This window comes from Nicotiana tabacum, chromosome 19 (assembly GCF_000715075.1).
Source record: "Nicotiana tabacum cultivar K326 chromosome 19, ASM71507v2, whole genome shotgun sequence".
Taxonomy (NCBI): domain Eukaryota; kingdom Viridiplantae; phylum Streptophyta; class Magnoliopsida; order Solanales; family Solanaceae; genus Nicotiana; species Nicotiana tabacum.
In genome coordinates, this window is record NC_134098.1 from 10,484,210 (window position 1) to 10,508,861 (window position 24,652).

The window sequence follows — 24,652 nt, forward strand, 5'->3', positions numbered from 1 at the left end:
GGGTCTAGGTTGCCCAATTCCCAAGGTCTTGAAAACCAAATAGGACATCAAATTGATAATTGCCTCAAGATCACAAAGAGCTTTATCAAACTCGACACTCCCAATTGTACAAGGAATTGTGAAAGCACCGGGATCTTCCAACTTAGGAGCCATTGAATGCTAAATTGCACTCACTTGATGAGTGACTTTGATAGTTTCAAAATTCATTGACCGCCTATTTGTCACAAGATCCTTCATAAACTTTGCATAACCGGGCATTTGTTCCAAAGCTTCAACTAATGGCACATTGATTGAGAGACTCTTCATCATTTTGATGAACCTTTTGAATTGATTCTCGCCATTTTATTTGGCAAGTCTTTAAGGATATGGAGGTGGAGGCTTAGGCAATGGTGCCTTAGCCTTTTACACTACCGGTTCCGGTATGTCAATAATGCGATCCCTAGAAGGGTTTACCTCCGATTGAGTCTCTTCCACACTACCATCAATATCAATTCTAACTTCATCATTTGTTTGCACCGCATTGTTCGGGACCTCTTCTTTTTGTACCACTTGCTCATCATCCACAAGTTGCCTTTGACTTGAGGTGGGTGCATTCTGTAACGACCCAATTGGTCGTTTCGAGAGTTATAGCCCCATTTTCCCTATTTCTGCTTCTTTTGTGCTTTACAGTTGTATTATGTCTTACCGTATTGGTTGGTTCGGGTCCGAAGTAGTTTTGGAGTGAATTGAGATACTTAGTCTCTTAATTAGAAGCTTAAGTTGGAAAAGTCAACCGGATGTCGACTTGTGGGAAAACGACCACGAATTTGAATTTTTATGGTTATGTTAGCTCCGATAGGTTATTTTGGACTTAGGAGCACGTCCGAAATATGATTTGGAATTCCATAGTAGAATTAGGCTTGAATTGGTGAATGTTAGAATTTTGACGATTTTGGCCGGCAGTGAAAATTTTGATATCGGGGTCGGATTGGATTTCTAAAAGTTGGAATAGGTTCGTGGTGTCATTTTTGACTTATGTGTAAAATTAAAGGTCAATCGGGCGTGGTTGGTAGGTTTCAGCGTCGTTGTGGAATTCGAAAGTTTAGAAGTTCTTTAGGCTTGAATCCGGGTGTAATTTGGTGTTTTGATGTCATTTTGAGGGATTCGAAGGTTCGACTAAGTTTTTATTGGGTTATAGGACTCGTTGGTATAATTGGTTGAGGTCTCGGAAGCCTCGGGATGATTTCGGGTGGTTAACGGCTTGATAGGAGTTGAGGAATTGCAGCTGAAGCTGCTACTACTGGTGTAACCACACCTGCGGAGTGGGAACCGCAGGTGCGATCCCGCAGAAGTGAAGGAGGAGCCGCATATGCGGCTAAGGGGGATTTGGGTAGAGGATGTAGGTGCAGTGGCATTCCCGCACCTGCGATGGTCGCAGAAGCGGATTTAGGGGTGCAGGTGCGAGTTTGGACCGCAGGTGCGATGTAGTTCCCGCACCCGCAAAGAGCGCAGATGCGGTCACTAGATCGCATGAGCGGAGGCAGTGATTAGTGATTTTTTCACAGAAGCGGGGCTTTTCCCGCAGATGCGGATATGGAGCCGTAGGTATGAGAAGTCTAGGCAGAACCTATAAATAGAAGACTTCGAGATTTTTCACCATTTTCATCATTTTTGAGCTCGGATTTTGGGGATTCTGAGAGAGATTTCGGAGTAATCACTGAGGTAAGTTCTTTGTGCCTATTTATCTTCAATAATGGTGTTTCTCCACCAGTTTTGCACCTAGTTGGTGAGTGTTTTAGGTGAGATTTGGGAGATTGGAGAGTGAATTTTGGGGTTTTGGAGGGGCAATTGAGGTTGGATTTTGATACATTTGGCATGGTTAGACTCGTGAGTGAATGGGCTTTAGGATTTTCTGACCTTCGTCTGGTTTTGAGACGTGGGCTTGGGGGGGGCGGGTTGAGCCGATTTCGGATTTCAGACTATAGTTTAGTAGTTCTTTTGTGGAATTGATCCTTTTAGCCAATATGGATTATCTCGTACTGTTTGTGGCTATATTTAGGGCATTTGGAGGCCGATTCGAGAGACAAAGGCATTTCGGAGTAGGATTTCTACGCTGTTGAGGTAAGTAACAGTCATAAATCAGGTTTTGAAGGTATGAAACCCCGAAAATTGGTATGATGTGAATATTTGGAGGTGACGCATATGCTAGGTGACAGACGTGTGAGTGTGCACCGTGAGGGATTGTAACTTGGTCCGTCCCGTGAGACTATAAAGTCGAATTGCCATTGTTATTGCTTGTTCTTCCTTGTCTTTGAGCAATTGATTGTCTTTCATGCTAGAAACCATGCTTATGCCATATGATATCACTGTTGGGAGCGACAGCGGTCGTATACTTGTTGAATTGACTGCTAATCGATGTCTTGTACTCAGTCATATTCTTACTTCATGTGTTATATCTCCATTCCCTCCATTTCTTCTTGATAATTGTTGTATTCTCCGTTTGGTCTAATTATTATGATATTCTATGAGCCCGAGGGGCTGGTGAGGTTAGTGACTGAGATAGGGCCTGAGTACCGAGCTGCGAGCTATGAGGTATATAGATCGGGTTGCACGCCACAACAATATTGGAACGGGTTGCATGCCGCAACAATATTTGATCGGGTTGCATGCCGCAGTAATCTTCGGGCTATATATATATATATTATTGGATCGGGTTGCACACTGTATTAATATTGGATCGGGTTTCATACCGTAATAATATTGGATCGGGATGCACGCCGTAGAAATATAATGCTTGGGATGAAGGAGCCTCTTCGGAGTCTGTACACCCCTAGTGAGCGCTGGTACCTATTGAGAGTGTGTATTAAGGGCTGAGAGCCAAGAGTATGAGCTGTTGAGACGAGTTGAGTGACTGCTGCCTTGAGAGGATGTACTTGCTTTTATTTATTGTTGCACTTAGTTGTTATCTATTGTTGTTGTGAAAATTTTGGAAGATTCATATCTGTTTTACTTGAGCTCAAACTGATTTGACTTATAGCACCGGATTTGTAAGCATGTTCACTCTTTACTGAAATTTTTTGAAATGATCTGCATTTTTATAGCTCATCACTGCTTCTTAGTTCCTTATTTAATTCTATTACTTGCTGAGTTGGTTGTGCTCATGCTACGCTTTGCACTTCATGTGAAGATCTAGGTGTGTACGGTTCTGGCGGTCACTGAGTTCGTGCACGAGCTGATTATCGGAGACTTACGAGGTACCTGCCGGTGTCCGCAGTCCTTGTTTCTTATTTCTTATTATCTTTTCTCTCTTGTATTGGCATTTGGCACAAACTGTAGTAGACTATGTTACTAGATTGGTTGTTAGATGCTCAAGACTTAGTGACACCCCGATGTCGGGCTGTCATTCCACACATGTGTTTTGGGTTTTTACCCCGTTATTATGTAAACCTTCAGTTAGTTTAATTTCTTTAGCTTGCTTCCATTATATATTGAAAGCATATTGAGAATGTCGTCTTGCCTAGTTCCACGATAGGCGTCATCACGACTGGTTAGGTATTTGGGTCGTGACAAGTTGGTATCAGAACTGATGAAACTAAAGACTCACAGGGCATATTCATAAAATGAGCGAAATATGAGGAAACATATGAATAAGTGGAACCAGGGTCAAATAATATAGAGGCATCTCTGTGGAAAACTGAGACAATACCTGTAATCACAGCATCTGAAGCAATGGCATCTGGTCTGGTAGGGAGGGCATAGAAACGGGCCTGGCCACCCCCTGATCTTCCTCCCCTTCTCGGGCTACCCCTAGTTGATTGGGATCCACCCCGGGATGGCTAAGCGGGTGGTGGAGAGGCTGGTGCTGATGATATAGACTGGCTCCGCTACGGAGTTGAAGGATCAACTTTAGGAACTCCTTGATAAGGGGTTTATTCGGCCTAGCGTGTCACCTTGGGGTGCACCGGTTCTATTTGTAAAGAAGAAGGATGGTTCTATGAGGATGTGCATTGACTACAGGCAGTTGAACAAGGTCACAGTCAAAAATAAGTATCCTTTGCCACGTACTGATGATCTATTTGACCAGATTCAGGGGGCGAGGGTGTTCTCCAAGATTGATTTTAGGTCAGGGTATCACCAGCTAAAGATTCGGGATTCATATATTCTTGAAACAACTTTCAGGACCCGATATGGCCATTATGAGTTCCTTGTGATGTATTTTGGGCTGACTAATGCCCCAGCAGCGTTCATGCATTTGATGAACATTGTGTTTCAGCCTTATTTGGACTTGTTCGTTATTGTATTCATTGATGATATCCTGGTGTACTCTTATAGCCAGGAGGAGCATGTCCAGCATCTAAGGATTGTGTTACAAAGATTGAGGGAGGACAAGCTTTATGCAAAGTTCTCCAAGTGTGAGTTTTGGCTCGGTTCAATGGCATTCTTGGGGCACGTGGTGTCCGGTGAGGGTATTCAGGTGGATCCGAAGAAGATAGCGGCAGTGTAGAGTTGGCCCAGACCATCCTCAGCCACGGAGATTAGAAGCTTTCTTGGTTTAGCGGGCTATTACCGTTGTTTTGTAGAGGGATTCTCATCTATTGTAGCACCTATGACCAGGCTGACCCAAAAGGGTGCTCCATTCAGGTGGACAGAAGAATGTGAGGAGAGCTTTCAGAAGTTCAAGACAACTTTGACTACAGCCCTAGTATTGGTATTACCTGCAGGTTCGGGGTATTATACTATATATTGTGATGCATCGCGGATTGGTCTCGGGACGGTGTTGATGCAGGACGGTAGGGTGATTTCCTACGCGTCCAGACAGTTGAAGGTGCACGAAAGAACTATCATATCCATGATCTTGAGTTAGCAGCTATTGTTCATGCCTTGAAGATTTTGCGGCACTATCTGTACGGGGTTCAATGTGAGATCTACACCGATCACCGGAGTTTGCAATATATGTTCAAGCAGAAGGATCTTAACTTGCGTCAGCAAAGGTGGTTGGAACTTCTCAAGGACTATGATATCACCATTTTGTACCATCCCGGGAAGGCCAATGTGGTGGCCGATGTCTTGAGTCGTCGGGCAGAGATTTTGGGGAGTTTAGCGTATCTTCCAGCAGCAGAGAGACCCTTGGCATTGGATGTTCAGGCCTTAGCTAACCAGCTTGTCAGATTGGATATTTCGGAGCCGAGTCGGGTATTGACTTGTGTGGTCTCTAGGTCTTCTCTTTATGATCCTCTCAGGGAGCGTCAGTATGATGCCCCCTATCTGCTCGTCCTCCAGCACAAGGTTTGGTGAGGTGATGCTAGAGATTCGACTATTGGTGATGATGGCATGTTGAGGATGCATGGCCGGATATGTGTGCCCAATGTGGATGGGCTTCGGGAGTTGATTCTTGAGGAGGCCCACAACTCGCGGTATTCTATTCATCCGGGTACCATGAAGATGTACCAAGATTTGAGACAGTACTATTGGTGGAGAAGAATGAAGAAGGATATAGTTGGGTTTGTGGCTCGGTGTCTCAACTGTTTGCAGATTAAGTATGAGCATCAAAGACCAGATGGCTTGCTTCAGAGGTTAGAGATCCCAGAGTGGAAGTGGGAGCGGATCACCATGGATTTCGTAGTTGGCCTACCACTGACTTCGAGGAAGTTAGATGCTATTTGGGTGATTGTGGATCAGCTGACCAAGCCCGCACACTTCATTCCAGTTGGTACTATTTATTATTTAGAGCGGTTGGTTGAGATTTACATCCAAGAGATTGTTCGCCTTCATGGTGTCCCTATTTCCATCGTTTCAGATAGAGGAACACAGTGTACACTGCAGTTTTGGAGGGTCGTACATCAAGAGTAGGGTACTCAGGTTGAGTTGAGCACAACCTTCACACTCAGACGGACGGACAGTCCGAGTGCACTATCCAGATATTGGAGGACATGTTACGCGCTTGTGTCATTGATTTTGGGGGTTCATGGGACCGGTTTCTGCCGCTCGTGGAGTTTGCATATAACAATAGTTACCAGTCGAACATTCAGATGGCTCCGTACGAGGCTTTATATGGGAGGCGGCATAGATCTATGGTGGGATGGTTTGAGATGGGTGAGGCTAGGCTCTTGGGTACAGACTTGGTCGGGGATGCATTAGACTAGGTGCAATTGATTCAGGAGCGGCTTAGCACGGCGCAGTATAGGCAGAAGATCTATGATGACAGGAAGGTCCGTGTTGTGTCTTTCATGGTCGGGGAGAAGGTTCTGCTGAAGGTATCACCCATGAATGGTGTTATGAGGCTTGGGAAGAGGGACAAGTTGAGGTAAGTAACAGTCTTAAATCAGGTTTTGAGGGTATAAAACCCCGAGAATTAGTATGATGTGAATTTTTAGAGGTGACGCACATGCTAGGTGATGGGCGTGTGAGTGTGCACCGTGAGGGATTGTGACTTGGTCCGCCCCGTGAGACTGTAAAGTCGAATTTCCATTGTTACTGCTTGTTCTTCCTTGTCTTTGAGCAATTGATTGTCTTTCATGCTAGAAACCATGCTTAGGCCATATGATATCACAGTTGGGACCCGCAACGGTCGTATATTTGTTGAATTGACTGCTAATTGTTGTCTTGTACTCAGTCACAGTCTTACTTGTGTGTTATATCTAAGTTCCCTCTCATTTCCTGTTGATACTTGTTGTATTCTCTGTTTGGGCTAATTATAATGATATTCTATGAGCCCGAGGGGCTGGAGAGGTTAGTCACTAAGATAGGGCCTGAGTGCCGAGCTGCGAGCTGTGAGATATATGGATCGGGTATCTATGTGAGATATATTGGATCGGGCTGCACGCCGCAGCAATATTGGATCGGGTTGCACGCCGCAATAAGCCTTCGGGCTATATATATATATATGCCGCAAAAATATTGTATCGGGTTGCACGCCGCAACAATATTGGATCAGGCTGCACTCCGCAACAATATAGCGCTTGGGCTGAAGGAGCCCCTCCGGAGTCTGTACACCCCCAGTGAGCGCAGGTACCTATTGAGAGTGAGTACTAAGGGCTGAGAGCCGAGAGTATGAGATGTTTAGATGAGTTGAGTGACTGCTGCCTTGAGAGGTTGTACTTGCTTTTATTTATTATTGCACTTAGTTGTTATCTGTTATTGTTGTAAATATTCTGGAAGATTCATATCTGTTTTACTTGAGCTTGAACTGATTTGACTTATACCACCGGATTTGAAAGCATGTTCACTCTTTACTGAAATTTTTTGAAATGATCTGCTTTTTTATAGCTCGTCACTTCTTCTCAGTTCCTTATTTAATGTTGTTACTTGCTGAGTTGATTGTACTCATCCTACACCCTGTAATTCATGTGCAGATCCAGGTGTGTACAGTTCTGGCGGTCGTTGAGTTCGTGCGCAAGCTTATCAGAGACTTAGTTGTCGGCGTCCGTAGTCCTTGTTTCTCCTTTCTTATTATCTTTTCTCTCTTGTATTGGCATTTGGCACAGACTGTAGTAGACTCTGTTTCTAGATTGGTTGTTAGATGCTCATGACTTAGTGACACCCCGATGTCAGGCTATCATTCCGCACTTGTATTTTGTGTTTTCACCCCGTTATTATGTAAGCCTTCAGTTAGTTTAATTACTTTAGCTCACTTCTGTTATATATTGAAAGCATATTGAGAATGTCGGCTTGCCTAGTTCCACGATAGGCGCCATCACGACTTGTTAGGTATTTGGGTCATGACACATTCCCACCTCCTCCACTTCTTGTAGTAACGGCCATGGCATTCTCCATGTTGTTCCCACCCTTTGGGTTCACCACTGTGTCACTTGGTAGTTCCCCCTTCGGACGAGAATTGAGAGCTTGAGAGATTTACCCCATTTGCACTTCTAAGTTGCAGATCGATGTGGTGTGTGAGGCATGTTGGCCATCCGAATCGCCATTCTTTTCCATTATTTGCTTGACCATGTTCTCAATATGCCCCATCTCATTGGTTGAAGAACTAGGACCATGGGAAGGATAGGGAGGCGAGTTGTTCGGTTGTTGATACATCGGGGGCCTTTGAAAGCCCGACCCTCGATTGCCTTGATTTTTGTTCCATCCGCCTTGATTGTTACCCCCCCCCCAATTGCCGTGATTATTGTTCCATTCGTTGATTGTTTCGACTATTCCAATTTGCTTGATTGTTTCCACAACTCTAATTTCCTTGGTTGTGAGAATTCCAATTACCTTGATTGTTTTGAGGTCGCCATTGTTGTTGGCTTGAGCCTTGGAAGTTGTTTCGTTGCCCTTGAAAGTTGTTCACATATTGCACCTCCTCTTCTTGGTCATTTTAAGAATCATCTTAATTAAAACTACTATCTTCTTGCACAAAATTATCCACTTGACGTTGCACTTGTTGACCCTTTGTTCTTCCTTTGTTCATCATCATGTTCACTCCCTCTATGGCATTTACTTGCTTAGGATTTTGCACTTGTTGAAGTTGATCCTTTGCTAATTGATTCATGGTGGTAGTCAATTTGGCTATGGCTTGCCCATGGTCATGCAACTCTTTGTGAAGGTGGATCACGTTGGGATCACCTTGTGAAATATTAGCCCGGAATTTCTACGCCGATGATGCTTCGGCCATTTCATCTAAAATCTCACATGCCTCCGCATAAGGCGTAGTCATAAAATTTTCACCGACAAGTTGATTCACCACACATTGGTTGGTCGTGTTAATCCCATGATAGAAGGTTTGTTGAATCATATTTTATGTCATATCGTTGTTGGGGAATTCCTTGACCATTGTTCTATACCACTCCCATATCTCGTGTAGTAGTTCATTGGGCTCTTTCTTGAATGCTAGAATCTCATCCCGAAGTGTAGCCATGTACCCCAGAAAGAAGAACTTTGAAATAAACGTGTTCGCCAACTCATCCCAAGTGTGAATGTTTCGGCAAATGTTCCAACCAATCTAAATCTTTTCCCCGTAGATATAAGGGAAAAAGCCTTCGCCTCAATGCATCCTCTGAGAAATTTGATTGCTTGCTCCCCAAAAAAGTATCCACAAACCCCTTCAAATGTTTGTATGCATTTTGATTTGGAGAACCGATGAAGAAACCTCGTTGCTCTAGCAAAGTAAGCATGATGTTGGGGATTTGAAAGTTGCCCGTCCGAATACGGGGAGGGACTATTACACTTGCATATCCTTCATTGGGTAACACCCTGTATGGAGTCGCTCGTGGTGGAGGTGGGGGTGGAACGGGCACATTTTCAAGAGGCACTCGGACTCTTCTATTATCTTGAGGTTCAAGAGGAACCTCATCCACTTGGTCATCCTCAATGTCCACATCCCCCAAAGAAATATTTCTAAGCTCATTGTTTTCCATGGTTGTACCCACGATTTCTCAAACAAGTTAGTAACAATAAAGGAAAATAGGATACTCCAAAAGCACACCCAAATATATATCTAACACCATTTTTTACTCCCCGGCAACGGCACCAAAAATTGATCGTGTCCAAATGCACACCTCTAAAAGGTATGAAACGGTTATTTGTAATTATAGTAACCAAACTAAGAGTCAAGGTCGAATCCACGGGGAGCTAAGATGAGAGTTAGGGGTATATATTTTTATGTGCGTGATTGAATTATCTTGATTTGCACTTCCACAAAAAGTATTTATTTTCTATTTCTAATTTTACACTAAAGATTGCAGAATAAAGAAATAAGACTAGGATAATTGTTTTTTAGGTTTTTCAAATTGATAAAAAGCCCAGGGTTGTGACCATTGTTGTAACGACACGGCCGGTCATTTTAAGTATTATAACCCAGCTTCCCCAGTTACAACTCAATATATGCTTTACAGTTGTTTTATGACTTACCGAGTTAGTTGGTTCAGGTCTGGAAGAATTTTGGAGTGAAATGAGACACTTAGTCTCTTAATTGAAAACTTAAGTTGGAAAAGTTGACGGGATATTGAATTTTGTGTAAATGACCTTAGAATTGAATTCTGATGATTCCAATAGCTCTGTATGGTGATTTTAGGCTTAGGAGCATCTCCGAAAAATTATTTGGAGGTTCGTAGTGGAATTAGGCTTGTAATGGCGAAAGTCAAATTTTTGGAAAGTTTGACTGGGGGATTGACTTTTTGATAGAGGGGTTGGAATCCATTTCTAAAAATTGGAAAACCTTCGTTATGTCATTTATTCCTTGTGTGCAAATTTTGAGGTCAATCGGACGTGATTCGATAGGTTTCGGCGTTGTTTGTAGAAATTTGAAATTTCAAAGTTCATTAGGCTTAAATTGGGGTATGATTCATGGTTTTAGCATTGTTTGAGGTGAGTTGAGGGTTTGACTAATTTCGTATGATATTTTGGGACTTGATGGTATGTTTGGTTGAGATCCCGGGGGGCTCGGGTGAGTTTCGGGAGGTTAATGGATCATTTTTGGACTTGGCAAGTTGGCTGAAGACTGCTAGTGTGTTTTTCTGGTTTCCTTCTTCGCATTCGTGAATGGGCCCTCGCGTTCGCCAAGGGAAATTCACATGACAATGCAGAAGCGACAAGCCTCGCGTTCGCGAAGAAGAGAAGACAGCTCGGGATCCCGTGCATTTGTCCTTCGTGTTCGCGTGGGGTGTGTCGTGTTTGCAAAGTGAGGGGATAGCAAAGCTTTGCGTTCGCGAGGCTTGTGTCACATTCGCGAAGGGTTAATTCTGGGCAGTCGAGTTTGTGCTTAGCGAACGTTAGGCTCCTTCCGCGTTCGCGATGAAGGCATATCTGGGCAGAATTAAAAGTCCTGAAACGGGGGTTTTGACTTCATAACACAAAATTGAATTGGGAGCTCGGTAGAAGGAGATTTTTGCGTGGGTGTTTGGGGTAAGTGAGTCTTATCCAGTTTTGATTAATTTCCATGATTATGCCATTGAATCCATCATTTAATGGGTGAATTAAGTTGAAAATTTTGGAAAACCCTCTCGGTTTAATTTGAAGATTTGAGGGTCGAGTTGAGGTCGGATTTTGGTAAAATCGATATGGTTAGACTCGTTGTTGAATGGGTTTTCGGATTTTGTAACCTTTTCGGGTTCCGAGAAATGGGCCTCACGGGCGATGTTTGAGCAAAATTTCGGATTTTGTTGGAAAATTAGTATTTTCTTATGAAATTAATTCCAATAACCTTTATTGACTGAATCGAATTATTTGTGGCTAGATTCGAGGTGTTTGGAGGCCAATTCATGAGGAAAAGACATTGCAGAATAAAGAATTACACGGCTTGAGGTAAGTAACAGTTTTAAATTTGGTCCTGAGGGTATGAAACCCCGAATTATGTGTTATGTGATTGGTTTTGAGGTGACGCTCATGCTACGTGAAGGGTGTGTGGGTGTGCACCGTAGGAGTTGTGACTTGGTCAAATTTCATGGGACTGTGTAATTGAATTATCTGTTAATATCCGCATATTCTATACGTGTTAGGGAAATATTGAGCTGAGACTCGTATTATAAACCATGCTTAGACATATTTTGTTATTATTGGTACCCACTAGGGTCATTTCTGCAGTTGAATTATATGTTCAAATTGTAATTTCACACTCAATCATATTTATTCATTTCATATCATATCTCAGTCACTGTTGTTATTTATTAAAACATCATATTATCAATTTTGGCCTGATTATCATGATTTCTGAGAGCCCGAGAGACTGTAGAGGTTGATGACCGAGTGAGGCCGAGAGCATAATTGTGAGGATATTCATGGATCGGGTTGCACGCCGCAGCATATGTTTATTGATTTATACCATGATTGGCTTGATATAGCGCTTGGGCTGAAGGAGCCCCTCCAGAATCTGTACACACCCCCAGTGAGCGCAGGTACCTACTGAGTGCGAGTGCGAGTGCGAGTGTCGAGTGTCGAGTGATGAGTGACTGTGCGGAATGAGCGATTGTGAGGAAAGAGTGACTGTGAAGTTGGACTGAATAGGAGGACTGAGTGACTGTTACTCTAAGAGGATGCATTGATTGCATTATTTGTTGCATTTCAGTTGTCATATATCACTATTTTGCAAATTTCAGAAAAATATTATTTTCTGTGTCGGTCAAATTTGATATGAAATTTCTGTGAAATTTTAAATGTTGAACTTGAAATCATGCCTACCCTTTTATATTGGAAAGTACTGTATTTGGATTTAGCTGAGAAGCTCGTCACTACTTTCAGTTCCTTATTTATTATTGTTACTTGCTGAGTTGGTTGTACTCATATTACACCCTGCACTTCATGTGCAGATCCAAGTGATCCCGGACACAGTGGGTGTTGATTCTTTCACACATTGGATTTTTCGGAGATTCATAGGTAGATGCTATGTTTCGCATACCTTGTCTTTCCTTCCCTATACTTTTGTGTATTGTATTTGGTCTTAGATTATTATAGATCGGGTTTACCCAGACTTGTAATGCATAGATTCTCATGTACTCAGTGACACCAAGTTTTGGGAGTGTATTTGTATCAGTATGTGTAGGGGTTTTTCTTAAATTTGATTATTATATTTTCCTCATTTAAAAAAAATTGTGGTTTATTGAGGTTATCGGCTTGCCTAGTATTATGATAGGCGCCATCACGGCAGGTGTGATTTTGGGTCGTGACAAGTTGGTATCAGAGCCTAGGTTACATTGGTCTCAAAAGTCATGAGCAGGTTTAGTAGAGTTTTGCGGATCGGTACGGAGACGTCTGTACTTATCTTCGAGAGGATGTCGAACCCTTAGGAAAATTTCAATTTCTTGTACTCTATCGTGCGAATGTTTTGATACCGGAAACTAAATTTTTGTTATTCTATTCTCTCATAAATGGTGAGAACACGTACTACCGGGCAGCCACCAGTGCCACTAGTTAGGCCGGGGCCGAGGTAGAGGTCGAGGTGTAGCTCGTACCATAATTGGACCATCACCTATAGTACCACCAGTTGCTCCAGCTCAGGAGCAGATTCCAGATATAGCTGAGCTGACAGGACCAGCTCAGGCACCAGTTGTGCCCATTGAGATTCCAGGCCTTTAGGAGACTTTGGCCTTGATATTGACAATTTGCACTGGCCTTGCTCAGGTGGTTTCGGCTCAGGACACACCTTCCACTTCTTAGGCCGGTGGAGGTACTCATACCCCGGTTGCTCGTACTCCAGATAAGGTAGTAAAGGGACTTCAGATATTGGGAGCACTACCAGCCCAGCCGGCAGCAGTTGTTCAGGCCCCGGTAGTTCCCGTTAAGGCCGATGATGAGCACACGACACGAGAGATTTGGGAGGCTTCGACCTCCATCATTCAGTGGTGCTGAGTCAGAGGATGCTGAGGGATTTCTAGATAAGTGCCAGCGGATGTTGCATACATCGTGTATTCTGGAGACCAGTAGGGTCTTGTTCACTACATTTCAATTTTCTAGGGCTGCCTTCAGATGGTCGGAGTCTTGCGAGAGGCGCAGGCCGGTTGGTGCAGTACCACTTACAAGGCAGGAATTCTCCGTTCTCTTTTTGGAGAAGTTTGTGCCACAGTCTCACAGAGAGGAGCTGCGTAGACAGTTTGAGCAGTTACATCAGGATGGCATGTCGGTGATGCAGTACGAGATGAGGTTTTCAGAGTTAGCTCGTCAAGTAGTTTGGTTAGTTCCCACTGATAGGGAGAGGATTAGGAGGTTCATCGATGGCCTCACAAATTAGCTACGGTTACTTATGACTCGGGAGAGAGTACCTAGTGCTACTTTTGATGAGGTAGTTGACACTGCTCGACAGATAGAGATGGTCTGTAGCCAGGAACGTGGTGAAAGGGAGGCTAAGTGGCCTCGTGGACCAGGTGATATCAGCGGTATTCCTTAAGGGGGTCAGTTTTACTGTGGTAGGGGTCGTCCTTCCAGACACGCACAGACGGGTCGACCAGTTCACCATGGTGCATCATCCCACCATGGTTCATATAGTTCTCATCAGGGCCAGTCATCTCTCAGTGCCCTCCTAGCTCAGAGTTTGTCCCATACCCCTTCAGTTTAGGGTTCATTTGCACTGGTTGCTTCTGGCAGTTATTCTGGTTCTCGAGGCCCGATTCAGTCCTAACCACCACCAGTACCACGGAGTTGCTTTAAGTGCGGGAGGCCCAGTGCAGTAGAGGAGTCAGACTACGACTTCAGCACCAGTTACTTCACCACCCGCCCAGCTAGTATGAGGTAGGGGTCAATCAGCTAGTGGTCTCCTAAGAGGGGGGGTGATCAGGTAGCGATCAGGCCCGATTCTATGCTTTTCTTACCAGGCCATATGATGTTGCTTCAGATGTAGTAATCACAGGTATTTTTTCAGTGTGACGCAGGGAGGCTTCTATATTATTTCACCTCGGTTCCACTTATTCGTATGTATCATCGTACTTTACTCATTAACTGGATATGCCCTGCGAGTCCTTAGTTTCATTTGTTCGTGTATCTACGCCGGTGGGCAATACTATCATTATGGACCGTGTATATCGGTCTTATGTGGTAACCATTGGGGGACTGGAGATTAGAGTTAATCTCTGATTACTCAGTATGGTTGATTTCGATGTAATCCTGGGTATGTATTGGTTGTCTCCATGTCATGTTATTCTGGACTGTCACACAAAAACCATAACGTTGGCGATGCCGGGGTTGCCGAAGGTCGAATGGAGAGGTTTTCTATATCATGTTCCTAACAATTTTCCACATTTAAAAAAAATATTGGTTTATTGAGGTTGTCGGCTTGCCTAGTATTATGATAGGTGCCATCACGACAGGTGTGATTTTGTGTCGTGACAATTGTCTAGGTGTTTGCCTAATGGGATAAAGACTTTAATGCTTGTTCTATTGACCAGGGTGTATTATAGCTATCAACTCTAAATTACCCACTCAATACCTATCGGTCAGAGAGTGGTTTTCCCCAATTTGGCTTACTCAAGACTAAATGGGTATCACACAAAATGGTTGATAAAAGCTCAAGTCGGGTTATTACTATCTCTAGGTTGAATCCTTTAATTGGGTGAATCAATCTCTCAATTGACCCAATCCCTTATTAGCCAAGTTATACTTGACTAGGTCTCTCTTTCTCAAGAAGAGACTATGTTAAATAGGCATGAACTAATATTTTCAATCATTAATTCCTCAAATTAAAGCATGAACTAGGCTAAATAATAAACACCCAATCATAAACAAGCACTAATTTAATTGCCCATAAGGTTAACACAATAGGGTTGGGTCACAACCATCGTAAAGATCTACCTGCTCATACTTGAGTTTGAAGAAAAAGAAGAAGAAAGACTAATTAAACTCATAATATAATCTTAAAATAATAAACTCTATTGTAAAATACACCAAAATATAGTAAACTACCAAAAATGGCAAAGAAAAACGGCTACAATGAATGCTGATGGTCAAACTTGGCCTAATTTCATGAAACTCTTCTATTTATACAAGCCTGAAAATATCGAACAAAAATGCCCTCGGGAGGTTCTACAGCCGCACAATTCTATGTGTAGTCCGCAGACTTTCATTTGGCAGGAGCTAAGATTCTGCGATCGCACAATTCTGAATTGCGGCCGCGAGGCAACATTTCTGCGGTCCGCATATTTAGAACTGCGGCCGCTAGTTACTCTTATACGGTCCGCAATAGTAGGATTGCGGCCGCAAGACAATTTTCTATGGCCGCACAAATCTTGTGTGGTCTGCAATTCTCTGAAGCTCTGGACTTGGTCTTTTTCCAATCTCTCTGATCTTGACCTTTAGCCCATCTTTTGTGGCCGCACAATTCATAGGCGGACCATAATTTGCGCAAGTGTCTGTTGAGTTTTCCATCTTTGTTTGTGGCCGCAGGTGGAATTCTGCAGTCCGTAAATTCTTCTGTTGAACGCACATTATGTGCCTTTGTGCCCTTTGTTTCCTTGTGCTTGGATTACTCCTCTTTGGGTCGAATTTTAGCTTGGGAGCCCAGCATCCAGCATTCCTCCAATTTTGTACAATATCATTAGTTCTTGGAGCATAGTTCAATGCTTTTAGACTAAAACAAAAGTTAAAAAGCGTTAATAACCAGTCAAAATCCCCACTTATCAATGGGCCTTCACGACAAGCATAGAAAACGAGTCAAAGGAATTTGGGGGTAGGTTGTGATACCATATCATCACTCCTTTGGACAAAGTCTCCCCAAACTTCTTCAGTAACACCGACTTGATTTCATCATCTTCCAAGTTGTTCCCTTTGATTATACATGTATAGGAGGTCACATGCTCATTCGGATCTGTGATTCCGTTATATTTTTAGATATGGGGCATACGAAACATCTTTGGGATCGGCTTCAGTGCCGCTCTCAGAGGAAAAGGTTTCTGGATAAACTTCTTGGAAACCGGACCTTTCAATAACAAGGGTGCTCTCGGGATTTGTCGACCCTGGAGTTGTATTTTTCCACCTTCTTGTCATTGGCCTCAATTTTCTTCTCACCTGACTCTACCTTTTTCGTTAATGCTTCATGCATTTTCATTATCTTGGAATTGACCTTGGGCTCAACTTCACCCGACCTCTCGGTGATCTGTTCATTTCTTCAGATATTTTCCCGGGATTAATCGGGCTCAACCCTGCTGGGGGAGTGGCTTTGATTCTGTAGTTGCGCTATCTCTGCCTTTTGAGCCTGAAACAATTAGAAGATCAACTGTAGGCTTACCCCATCACCTTTGCCTTCAGGCGCTTCTCGAGTTATTGGTCGGGGTCTCCCGCAAATGCTGTTTTCGGGATCAGTTGGTAGTATGACATCGATGGCCATATGTGAGTTAGCATCGACCTAATCGACAACTGGGAGACTATTGGGATCAGCAATAGGCACATCGTTGCTAGGCACCAAATTATTATTTTTGACATGATGGCCAAACTCAGCGTCAACGTTCAAGTAGGAAGATTGAGAATTTGACATTTTTAAGCTGACCTAAAATCAAGACTTTAAAGAACAAGCGTAAAATAGAGTGTGTTATGGAGATTTGTATCAAATCGCCACTATTATCCTTAGCCCCGTGGTGGGCGCCAAATTGTTTACTGTTTAATCGGATAACAATTAAATTTGTACGGTTTTAAGGATATGTGGATTGATTCAACACAAATAATCAAGATGTCACGCCCCGGCCTAGGGGAGCGCGACCGGAGCTCAACCGAGATAACCTGGCCGAGCAAACCTGTACAATACCTTCTACCCGAACTCACTCATGAATAAAGAGGAGATCTATTTCATTAATTAGACAACAAGGAGGATCATGTGAACAACACCAATTCATTATCATTACTTACATCGTTTATAAGTTTCACAATACATACACTTTCATAGTTTGAAGTGGAACAAGTGGTACAAATACAACATTACTAGTTTGACCATCCCAGTACCAACATACAAACCACACTATGTCTACGGAGCCTCTAATGGATACAAAAAAGAGTACTATCATAGTGTCAGCAACAAGGCCCCGGCTATACCTCAAAACATAATACACATGGGACAAAAGGTACACGGTCCCGAAATGAAGTAGGACTCACCAAGTCAGTTGGAAAGAGGGTGTACTGCTATCAGTGCTCAACGTCGCCTGCTGTGGAACAACCTGCATCAATTAATAATGTAGCACCCCCGGAAAAAAGGGACGTTAGTACATATGGAATAGTACTAGTATGTATCAAAAAACACCCTCTCATTTAGAACAGGTAATAATACAAGGAAGAATAGTCATAAAATCAATGGAAACCTCAAACAATAATAAAACATCAAGTTAGGAGCAAGAGTAGTTTTCAAGTAAATTTCCATTATTTTAGGTTGGGAGATCTTAGCACTGATATACCACCGTGATATTAGCACAGAGTCCGAACACAGCCCGATTGGCTAGGTCGTCTCACCAAAGACATCAACCATAATCACAATCACTATCACGATTTCAATCATTATCTCAATCACAGTTGCAAGCACAATCACCACCATGTGTGCGGCATGGCATCCGATCTTGACCCGACCGGCTAGACCATCTCACCACAATGCCGTGTGGATCGACATCACCCTTTTCTAGCAATCATCTCATTCCAATAAAGGGGAATATTCTCATCACATCAACCTCATCCCAAATGAGGGGAATAATCACAATTCATTCCTACACCGGCACGTGTAGTTTCGAGGTTAGGTTATTTCAACCTACCCTTCCTCGGTGACTAACGATACTCCCGAAGTGTTTATTAATTAAAGGATTTACAACTCATTTCAACATCTTTTACATGTTTCTCAGTTTCATTGGCACTAGTGGCCTAAATGTGATATCATTCTTGGCACGTTGGCTGTATTTTATATTTCATGCTCACCTCTTTCACTTTCAAACATCATCACGGATCATCAACAACAAAGTATTTCTATTCAAGACTTTATGTACACATGTTATCAAATAAGAGTCTTAAGCACATTGAGATTCTATTCAATTTGGCATAATAGCTTTCATTTGAAACACGACTTGAAGTCATAACATTTAGATATGCAACCCATACTTTGAACACATTCTCTAGTAGTAACATAACATGACAATAGAATTTGGAATACATATTGAACATATATCTTTTGACACAAATCTTTCTCAGAATAGTCAAGTTATAATGAACAACTCGGGACATACAAGGACTTCACATGATTCAATTCTAAGAGAGAAGTTTAGCCAACATACCTTACTTTGAGCTTTCTTAAATTAATACAATATTTTTTAAATCTTAGCAACTTCGATCTATTTAGAAACATAACAAAATGGAACACAAATTAGAAAGGAGTTCAAGGTTCTAGCTCATTTGAGCATTTTATCAAACACTGTGTGGACATTATAATTTTAAGGTCCTCCTATGGTGGATTCCTTCATCCCACTACCCAAAGTCTACCCAATTGAGCTCAGCAATCTTCCCACTAACCTTGATAGTACATTCATGCATAATGAACAACTCCCACACCCAAGAATTATTTTTCTCATTACCTATTTTCAGTTAAATCCCAAAATTGAAGGCTAGGGAGTAGAATCTTACCTCTAGGATGAAGACCTAGTGAGTTTTATTGTGAATTCTCTAACTTTTGAGCAAGAATTGATGAACAGTAAGCTTAGAAACTTCCCCTCTCACTCTATGGCACTTCTTCTCTCTAGAAATATCAGAACTCTCTTTACAAATGGTCCCTAACGACTATATATTGAAATAGTGTCATGTTATGAAATTATAAAAGATGAAGCCCCGATGCAGATCTACGGTTACATAAAAGACTGCATAACACTTTTGCGGTTCGCAAAATGGACCGCATAATGGCCCTCTGGAACTGGACATTTCTGTGCAAGTATGCGACAGGTCTGCAGTCCGTAGACCAATTTTACGGTCGCAAAAGGACAGCAGAACATCCTTCCAAAAATTCTCATGTTTCTGTGACGGACGTGCGACCCGCGAAATGGTTATGCGATCGCATAATGGACCGCATAATGGTTCTCAAAATTTGCTCAAGTTCTGCTTCACTCTGCGGCCGATCTTCGGCCCACAAAGTGGTTCTACGGTCGCATAGTGGACCGCAGAAATTCCATGGTCTGCAAAATGATTCCTTCAACTCCCCAACGTACTGTTCAACCCAAAACGTATGTACCGCGGAGAGCTTATACAACCCTCGATCACATTACCCTACCTCGGCACCACGAAACCCCGGGATTTAGGTAAAATTTTATGGGGCCCTACACAAGAATATTAGATAAATGAGTTAAAGATAAAATAAATTATCAAACTAGTTGTAATGTTATGGGTCTAGCCCAAACCTAGGCAATACAACAAATTTGCCCTCGATAGGACCCTTGGTTCGAACCCAATTATGAATGAAGAACAGAACAATTAAATAAGAACTTTTGCAGTAGCTAGAAAAATCTTTCTTTCTCGTTAACTATTGATCCATAACCGACATCGAGCAAGATCTGCACCGTGATATCCGATTAGGCGCGGATATCATGGCCCTCTATCCATCATGTATAACCATTTGTCATATTTTCTGAGGTCTTAGAGTTCATTTTGGGTCCGGGGACCATTGCTTCACACTACTAGAAATTCGGCAAAAACCGACCAAGGTCGACCGACCAACTTTGGCCGGTCAAAAAACCGATCAAAGTTGGTCGGTTTTTCAAAATATTTTATTTTTTAATATTTTTTTACGAAACCGACCAACTTTGGTCGGTTTTCTTTGGCGCAAAAATGCGGGAAACTATTTTTGAGTCCCGCAAAATTTATTTTTCAAGAAACTGACCAACTTTGGTCGGTTTTTCAATTAAAATAAATAAAAATTAATATTAAAAAAACCGACCAAAATTGGTCGGTTAATTCGGCCGGTCATTTTAAAAAACCGACCAACTTTGGTCGGTAATTTTACTTTTTAATAAAACCGATCAATTTTGGTCGGTTATTTTCGTGCGAAAATACAATTAAAGAGTATAAATCAAATAAATCAGTCTTAAAACAAAATGCACCAATGGTCTAGTGGTTGAATAGTATCCTGCCACAGTATAGACCCCGGTTCGATTCTCAGATGGTAAATCTTTTGATTACATAATTAAAATACCGACCAACTTTGGTCGCTTTGTTTTTGCAATATTTTTTTTGAATTTAATTGACCGATCAAAGTTGGTCGGTAATTTCCGACCAACTTTGGTCGGTATTCCTTTTCGACCCCTAAAATACCGCCCACATGTAAATGGTCACGTTTTGGTCGGTTATTAGTCATTACCGACCAACTTTGGTCGATTTTTACCGGATTTCTAGTAGTGTTATCACGCCCGATAATGGATATATCGTTCACCTTTCATGGGTCTCGATACAAAGGACTCCCAGCCTCGGTTTCAACCTCATGCGTCCATGCCCTTCTTTCGTCTTCTTCACCGAAAAATCAGGATATGCGTTGTCCCCGATTTTACCCGTATACGGGCCATTCTGAAAATTATTTGACATAGGACATCATATGATATCTGCCACAATAGAACTAAAGGGGAATGCAATTTGCGGCTTTATAAGAAGCTATTAGAAACTATCAACGAGAAACAAAGAAAAAATTGATACTCCCTCTATCCCAAGTTAACTCGCTTTAGCTTAAAAAGATTGTCCCAAAATAATTTTTACTTTAGAAAATCAAGACTAATTATTTTTTTAATTATTCTCAACTTTATCGTTAACAGTTAAGAAGTTGTAGTTATTTTTAATAGTATTGCTCAATTCTAAAAAAGCATTTAATAGGGATAACATAATAAAATATACCTTATATTATAATTTTCTTCTTGGGCATGAAAAGAACTAAAGCGGCTGTTAAAATGAGTCATAAAGAGTAAAAAGGAAAGAGAAAATTGATTAAAGGGTGTAGTGTAGCCTCCAGAAGCACCAGTTAACAAATAAGCAAATTAGCTTATCATAAGCTATTTTCGCTTGACAAGTAGAGAAACAAAGAGGAACGGAAATAGGAGAATAAAGGAAGAAGAGAAAGGAAGAAATGAAAGAGAAAAGGGAACAAAAAAGAGGGGGACAACACCGTCTTTATGCGTCTTTCGATCCTCAGAGTTCAGAGGCATCCCCAACTATAATCATAGGTACTTCACAAGTTTGTTCACATAATGCGTACACGCAAATTGACCCTTGATCTACTAATTTGTATATTTTCCCACACTTTGCTAAGAACTTTTGGCCAAAATGCTAACCATTACATGAGTCTTTTCTAGTCTCTAATCCAATTGGTGAGTCCATAGAAGCGACAATAGTTTATAAAATTTGCAAAGTTTTAATTTATGGATGTGATGCTACAACTGTCCTTGTAGAACTAGAAATAATAGATTTTAATATAACTATGGGTATGGATTGGTTGTCGTCCTGCTATGTCAATGTAGATTGTTGAGCAGAGTAGTCAGATTCATGTTCCCTAAAGAGGAAGTCGTAGAACAGAAGGGGTATACTGCTTCACCATAAGCTTATTTCTTATCTTAAGGACAAGAAAGTGATGAGCAAGGAATGTTTAGTCTATCTGGCCCATGTCAGTAACCCAGCATCAGAAGTACCAACACTTCATTTTGTTCCAATTGTTAAAGAATTTTCTATAGTTTTTACCTAAAGAATTGCCCGACCTTCCCCATAAAGGATAATAGATTTTGGAATATAGGTGCAGTCAGACACTCAGCCTATATGTATTCCTCCCTATAAAATGGCTCTTGAAGAATTGAAGAACTAAAGGAGCAATTGAAAGATCTTCGTGACAAGTAATCCGTCCGGCCAAATATGTCACCTTGGGATGCTTCGGGCCTTGTTTGTCATAAGAAGGATGGTTCCTTGAGGATGTGTATCGACTATTGTTAGCTAAACAAAATTTACAATTAAGAATGAATATCCATTGTCCAGAATTAACGATTTGTTTGATCCACTTCAGGGAGAGAAATAGTGTTCAAAGATAGATTTGATGTCTGGATACCATCAGCTTCTAATCAAGGAATAGGATATCCCAAAAATTGTCTTTAGAACTCACTATGGATACTACGAGTTTTTAGTAATGTCTTTCATGTTGACCTATGCTTTAGCTGCATTTATGGATCATAAATCAGGTATTCAAGCCATTTTTAAACACTTTTATCATTGTGTTTAGAAATAATATCTTGGTGTACTCCCAAAGCGAGGAAGAGCATATAAAACACCTTAGGACAACTTTGGAGGTTTTAAAAGATAATGAGTTGTATGCCAAATTTTCTAATTGTGAATTTTGGTTACAAACCTTGGCATTCCTAGGTCATGTGGTATCAAGAAAAGGGATAAAAGTTGATCTTTAGAAGATAGAAGTGGTCAAGAGTTGGCATCAATAGAGATTGGGAGTTTCTTTATGTGTTGGTTATTATAGAAGATTTGTAAAGTGCTTTATACGCTAGCGATACCATTGACTAAGCTGACTCAAAGAGATGCAAAGTTATTGATATTTTATACTTCAATACCACACAAGCTGGGGAGGGGGTGATTTGTGTGGTGTCCAATATTTTGCTTGCACAGATTATAGAAGGGACTGGTTCTTCTACGAGTTCCTTACACTTCAGTTGCGGAATAATAAATATAGAAAGTAAATAACACAAGTATTTTTACGTGGAAAACACCCAGTTTAAAAGGTGAAAAACCACGACCTACTTTCTAGTAGGACTTTTCCCAAAAGTTCACTAAATCACTTAGCCAAACAACAACATTTACAAAACTATTATAAACCTAAGGATTACCTCTAACCCTTGTAGCAATCATCCACAGGCTGTTGTGACGGCTTCAAGTTAACTCTAACTTGAACAATACAACTCAAGTACCTAATACAATTTGCTTCTAAGAAAGCTGAAAATTCAACTCAAAAGCCCTACTACAATTGAACTAGAATAAAAATGGTACATGGAACTGGTTCTTATATTTGGTTCATGTAGCTCCAGGTTCGCACTTTTAAAACACACAGGAATTGCTTGCAAAATGCCTTGCTATTTTTCTCTCAATTCTTGCTTAACTTCAGCATATGTGTGTCATCTGTAAAAGAGAACATAACTGATATATATAGAGTTAGTAGAACAAGGATTAACTAGAGTTCTAATGCTTAACTCTTATATGGTGAAAGAGTTCTAGTTATCGTCAACTTCTAACTCCTCCCTTATCTAGGATAGAGTTCTCTTCAAGTAAGGAGTCCTGCTCCTTATCAATTATGCAACCTTTTCGTTCAATAGATATTAGATATAACCACTTATGCTTATCCCCTCGCGTGAATGCCTCGTGCTTGAATATGTCTGTGCCCTATGTACACAGTGTATGAACTTGGTTCATGCATGTGTTCCTTTGTCAATCATCAAAACAAAACTTACTCAAACCAACAAATTCACCCTTTTTGAGCATTTGCACTTTGCTCGGTAGTTTGAGGGAATGAGTAGCTCTGTATAATGTATTATGACTTGTGTGAATCGTCGGTTTTGATTTTCAGGTTATTTGAAATTGATTTGGAAGAACGATTCTCAACTAGGAAGCTTTAAGTTGGAAGAGTTGACCAAGTTTGACTTTTGTGAATTTGACCTCGGAACTGAGTTTTGATGATTCTAATATCTCCGTATGGTGATTTTGGACTTAGAAGTGTATTTGAAAAATTATTTGGAAGTCCGTAGTTAAATTAGGCTTGAAATGGCTAAAAAGAAATTTAAGTTTGGAAGTTTGACCAGAGATTTAATTTTTTGATATCGGGGTTGAAAGTCAGTTCTAAAACTTTTCATAGGTCCGTTATGTCATTTATGACTTGTGTGCAAAATTTGAGGTCAATCGGACTTGATTTGATAGGTTTCGGCATCAAATATAAAAGTTAGAATTTCTTAATTTCGTTAAGCTTGAATTGGGGTATGATTCGTGGTTTTAGCGTTGCTTGATATGATTTGAGGTTTCTACTAAGTTTGTATCGTGTTTTAAGACTTGTTGGTATGATTGAATGGGGTCCTGAGGGGCTCGGGTGTGTTTTGGATTACTGGTTGAGAAATTAGTTTAGTTAAAGATTTGGAGTGTGAACATGGTCAATATCGGGTCAAGATGACCTATTTTTGGTTTTTTGAGTACTCGAGCAGGTTCGCATCGTGTTTTATGATTGAAACGCATATATGATTTGTATCTGGAAAGTTCCGAATGAGTTTTGGGTGCTAAAACGAAACTTCTTTCG